This window comes from Pipra filicauda, unplaced genomic scaffold (assembly GCF_003945595.2).
Source record: "Pipra filicauda isolate LSUMZ 115617 unplaced genomic scaffold, ASM394559v2 scaffold113_size4260070_pilon, whole genome shotgun sequence".
Lineage (NCBI taxonomy): Eukaryota > Metazoa > Chordata > Aves > Passeriformes > Pipridae > Pipra > Pipra filicauda.
This window is the reverse complement of record NW_024103585.1, coordinates 1-5,737: the sequence shown is the minus strand read 5'-3', so window position 1 is coordinate 5,737 and position 5,737 is coordinate 1. Positions and strand designations below refer to the sequence as shown.

At 40.9% G+C, this 5,737-nt stretch overlaps 1 non-coding gene across 1 annotated transcript; it reads right to left on the bottom strand.

Moving 5' to 3' along the window:
* Positions 1-1,580: 1,580 nt before the first annotated feature.
* On the bottom strand, positions 1,581-5,113 carry LOC113999272. The gene is made up of 2 exons (XR_005564388.1): positions 4,955-5,113; positions 1,581-4,043 (listed from the first exon to the last, which is right to left on the bottom strand). It is a non-coding gene; the product is annotated as an uncharacterized LOC113999272 (transcript).
* Positions 5,114-5,737: the final 624 nt, after the last annotated feature.

Sequence of the window (5,737 nt, the reverse complement as noted above, 5' to 3'; positions counted from 1 at the left end):
ACAAGACTATCCAGAGACACATCTCCAAGAGGTTCTCATTTCAGTTTTGCAATCTGGGTACCACTTGCTTTTATGCAAGGGTAGTTCAGGATGTATAGCACAGGCTGAGTCTAAATCAAGTATTTCCACAGAAAGCTGTTGATAAGAAGAGTCACCGCTTCATTTTGAGCACAGCTCAGAATCACAGAATCACAGAATCAACTAGGTTGGAAAAGATCATTTAGTCCAATCTGTGACCTAACACCACCTTGTCAACTAGACCACGGCATTAAGTGCCACATCCGGTCTTTTCTTAAAGACCTCCAGGGATGGTGACTCTACCAGCTCCCTAGGCAGCCCATTCCAATGCCCAATTGCTCTTTCTGTGAAGAACTTCTCCCTAATGTCCAACCTAAACTCCCCTGGAGCAGCTTAAAACTGTGCCCTCTTGTCCTGTCGCTGGTTGCCTGGGAGAACAGACCAACACACACCTGGCTGCAACCTCCTTTCAGATGGCTGTAGAGAGTGATGAGGTCTCCCCTGAGCTTCCTCCTCTCCAGGCTAAACAAAAGCTCCCTCAGCCACTCCTCATAGGAATTGTCCTCCAGACTCTTCACCAGCCTCATTGCCCTTCTTTGGACACTCTCCAGCACCTCAATATCCTTCCTGAACTGAGGGGCCCAGAACTGGACACAGTACTTGAGGTGCAGCCTAACCAGTGCTGAGTACAAGGGAAGAATCCCCTCCCTTGTCCTGCTGGCCACACTGTTCCTGATACAGGCCAGGATGCCATTGGCCCTCTTGGCCACCTGAGCACACTGCTGGCTCATGTTCAGCCTGCTGTCAACCACCATTCATCACCGCTCTCTGGGCCCCACTGTCCAGCCAGTTCTTAACCCAGTAAACAGTGCACCTGTCAAACTCCATGGCTTTTATACAAGCAGAATATTTGACCAGTAAGAAATATAATTTTCAGGTTTACCTATTGCAAATACAAGCTGTAAAAATAAAAAAGCAATTTATGATTCAAGTATTTAGACTCTCAAATGCTATAAGCTGTATTCCCTTCTCTCTGAAGAACTGAGCTTACCTGGACAAAATTTGGTCTAATTGTCCTTAACAACCTCCTGCTTCCACACTGCTCCAGGAACAAGAACAGAAGAAACTATCATCAGAGATGAAACTATGACCTGCCTTCTGAAATGAGAGTGCTGGAAGAGCACAAGCATTCCACTTGGCTTCGGATCATCACACTTCTTCAAATACAAAGCACTGATCTTATTGCATGCACTGGGAAACCGAGCAGTTGGATGTCAGTGCAGTTAGACTATGTGAATACACTCCATATTTCTTTCTGTTGGTAAACATCTTATGACAAATACAGCTTTAGTGAGTGGCACACCAAAGCAGCCACACCAGAGTACTGCATTCATCATTCCAATCTTGCTAGACCTCTTGCATGTAAGCAAAGATCTACATCTACATGTAGATCTTGATCTACATGTAAGCAAAGAATCTATTTTACAGCAAACACCACCACATTTTTGTTTCTCACTGTAGTATTCATTTTCCTTTTTAAGGATGACATTGCTAGTAAGTTATTTCAAAGTATCTCCATGATTTTGGCATTATAGGTGACAACAATTTGGTAGTTAATTAAAATTCTCATATGTTCAAACACAGAGTTATAATATTGTTCTCCCTCTCCATACCGCTACTAATACAGATCTACTCAATGTCCCTAAATTATTATCAGGATGCCATTAAAAAGACTTGATCCCTTAGGTATGGTTAAGAATCATTACATGTTAGACCATTCTGTTAAGCCAAAAGCTTAGACAGAGCTCCTCTAAAACTCTGTTCCCCTTTGCTTCCCACAAGGAAGGATGTAAATTGAGAAGCAAAATCAGCACAGTTATGTCAATCAGCTTGGAGCAACCTCTCCCCACTCCATTACTCCCCTTCTGGACCAGGCACCCCGCAAGAGACCACTGATTCCGCAGGGAAACGTTTGAAGCCTCTTTCAAACTGCTGGCACACTTTCCCTCTCTGGTGCAGTCCTTTTTACCCAGCCCTCACTTTCTGCTAGAAGTTTCCATTAAATGGTTTGATTCCAGTACCCCAAGTTTAGAGGAAAGCTAATCCTCAATAAAAGTCTCAAACTCCCACAAAAATGGATTATTCCTAGAAGATGATCAGCTGCACTGGCTGGCGTTACTTGCTGCCTACTTCTTCGAGGTGCTTCCTCTTTCAACTGCACCATTCTTCCACGGGCTATGTAAATACACCTTTATTTTGTCCTTTTCTGCAAGAACTCCAAAACCTCACAGAAACTGCTGTACTTGTCAGAGATTCTAGTTTGTCATAAATCAGTTTCTTCAGCTTGAAGGCAGGACAGAGTGAATGTTTACATTCAAAACATAGTCTGTGTACTGCAGCACTAAGGAGGACAAACTGATTATTAGTACAGACAGATAAGCAGCAGTCCAACTTTTCTTCCTGTTTTTCAACAGCTTGTACAGAGGAAGACTTAAAAGAGCACAATTCTACCTGAGCTAATACCAAGCTTGCACAGGGGTAGTGGAAGAATTTACTTGAGTACACATAAATCACAGTGTAAGACAGTGGTCTCTTTGGAAAAGAGAAGCCTTTGCATTAAAGCAAACTTTGCAGGTATCTGAATCAGTAACAGCCTTTTAGAAAGAAGTTCAGAAAGCTAAGTAACAACTAATTACAGAACAACTCTCTTTTGCTAATGTGGCAATAATGGCAACCAACTTTCCCCTGAAACCTCAACAGAAACGTTACCAATAAGTAACTTGCAAGCAAGTCAGCTCCTGTTCTCCTCCCACATCCTCCATCATCTTTCACACAAGCTCAAATAGCACATTTCTGAATGGCAACTTCAAACTTAAAGATTTTTCAAAGACCATGTAAGTAAACTAAATGGTGCAAGACCAGACTGGGAATGGAACAACCCCACTGACCAGTGTGATGAGCAGGCACCCCACATACACGCTTCTCATACAGCGAGACTTAGAAGCACAGAAAAAAATACACAGTGAACCTGGATTTGAGTGCTGGGGTAGTTTAAGGTTCACTAATTTGGCTAATGGATCCTGCCCAAGGCAACTGGCTTACAAACTGCACTCATGAGTTTAGTAAATATTTACACATGTTGTATGCAACATCCTGAGCCTGAATAAACTTCACCACCAAGTTTTCAAGTGCAAATGTATATAAACTCCCTTAATTCTGGTCTTAAAAAAAATTCGATTCCTCCCTCCAAACTTGAGCCTGCCCTGCACAAACTCTCTGAAAATAGATAATGATTAAATACCAATCTGAAGGTTCACAAGAAATGAACTACTTAATTAAATGAAACATAGCTTCAAATAAGCAACACTGAATTTGTTCCTCCAATAAAGAAGACTAAAAGTTCCTGCATAGAGAAAGCAGTAAATAAATATTAGAAGTACTATTAGTTAAGACATCGGACAAAAACAGATCAGATTCCTGTCTTGCTATTTTTGTCTTCACATAACAACAACTGCATTTGGATGTTCAAAATTCAGCCTGCCTCAGCATAAAATATTGCTTTACACTTGTGATGTAGTATGGATAAAGGAAATACTTTCAGCCTCAAAACACTGAGATTACTGATGTATAGGAACTGTTAATTGTCACTGGTTTGTTCCACTGATCAACAATTGCTTCCAATTAAGGACAGATGAAGAGTGCTGCAGATGCATCCAAATGTAGGGTTGCTTCAATAACTTAATAGCACTTTGATATTTGCCTTGCTGAATTCTTCACTGCTGAAGGAGGATCAGAGTCTTCAGTTTACAGCAAAAAACAAAACAAGGCAGTTATGAAGATCATGTAACGCATAGCTCTGAAGCCCAAAGTGGAGGTTTGCTGCAATATGGTAGTCTGCTTCTGGTCTCTTCAGCACAAGCAGCTGCTGTGGCAGTTGCTCCCTCCTCTTCTGCATCTTCCTTTACCTCCCTGAAACCTTCTGCTTCTTGGAATGGATGCTCTAAAAGTTTCAGTACATTTCTTACCTAGAGAGAAAACATTGCGTGGTTATGAGAATTTAGAAAGTGGAGGAAAAATGATGTGGAGAAGAACTTCACACCAAATAATCAGTATATTGTATTTAATACATGAACTCCAGACAAGCCAAATATTAAATAGGTGAACAATATACATATCAAATAAGCTGAAATCAGAAAATCAGTAATTGTAACTGGGTTTGTATCTGTATGGGACTCAAGCTCAAATAACCTGAAATGCAAGTACTTTTCTCAAAACAAATTAATTTCCCCATATTCTGCATGTAACATTCCCTGTGCTGAAGCCCATAGGTGAAAGCCATAAGTTTTAAAAGATAAGCTTAAGCTGTGCCAGGGGAGGTTTAGGTTGAATACTAGGAAAAGATCTTTTACAGAGAGAGTAATCAGGCATTGGAATGGGCTGCCCAGGGAGGTGGTGGATTCACTGTCCCTGGAGGTTTTTAGGATGAGACTGGATGTGGCACTTAGTGCCATGGTCTAGTAACCACAGTGGTGTTGGATCAAGGGTTGGACTTGATGATCTCGGAGGTCCCTTCCAACCCAGTTGATTCTATGATAGCACTTAGCACAGCAAGGAACAAGTATAAATTAATCCTCAACTGCCTCCCAAGATAAATGCCACCCTCAAGAAAGAAAAAGCAGGGGTAAGTGTCTTGTCCTGGAGTCAGCCTACAAAAGCTGGTGAAGTTCAGAGTCAGATTTTTGATTCAGTTATTTGTTCTGCAGTCATTAAAATTACAGCCTCCTCAAAAACAATACAGATCTCCTGAACAGTGAATTTCCAATGCACTTACTGCCCGAGATGCCAGACCAAATCTTGGCAAGCATAATGTCAGTCATCTACACCAGCGCTACATATCCATGCAAACCTAGAGAGGGTGTAAGTAGTAATAGCATACCTCTGAGAAATCCCCATTTTCAGCTGCTTCTATGGCATTCTGGGCAATATAATTTCTCAAGATATATTTTGGATTGTTTGAATTCATGACCTTCACACGATCAGTGTTCCAGGCATCAGCATCACCAACACTTTCTATTTCTTTTTGCAAACGGACTCTGAAATTAAGCAAGTGACAACAACAGGTTTGGATCAAGAATCATATGTGGAAAGTTGATATGTTTCCTTGCTTTGAGATCCTTAGTTTGCAGTTCTTAATAAACATTACATCATCTATAATCCTCTCAGTTTATAAAATGCAGCATGACAACAGAATATAAAACGTCACTTCATTCATAAAAGCAGCACTACAGACTGACAGCAGGTCCTAACAAGGCTCAAGAAAGTGGCACACCACAGCTTTTGTGTTCTCTCAAAGTGCATGCTCCACAAAGACTGCCACATTCAGGTCTTGTCTTTTAAGTATTTCTATGCTTGTTTATTGGTTAATGTTTTGCTGTTCTGATAAAAGCAAAGGGATGCAATATAGCTGAGGCAGCTTGATCTACTTTTTATCAGTAATACTCACTAAAAGTGAGCCCCACTGGAGAACAAGATCAGTCAGGTAAAGAAAGGACCTAATCCACACAGTACAAACAACTAATGCTCTACTCAGGGGTTTTCTTTACAAAAAACCCTTAGGTTTTAGAAGAGCCTGGACATTTTTCCCTGGCCACGATTTCTTTTACAGCTACTCTTTGATTAAGAATAATTCTACTTGATTTCTATATTAATACATAGATTT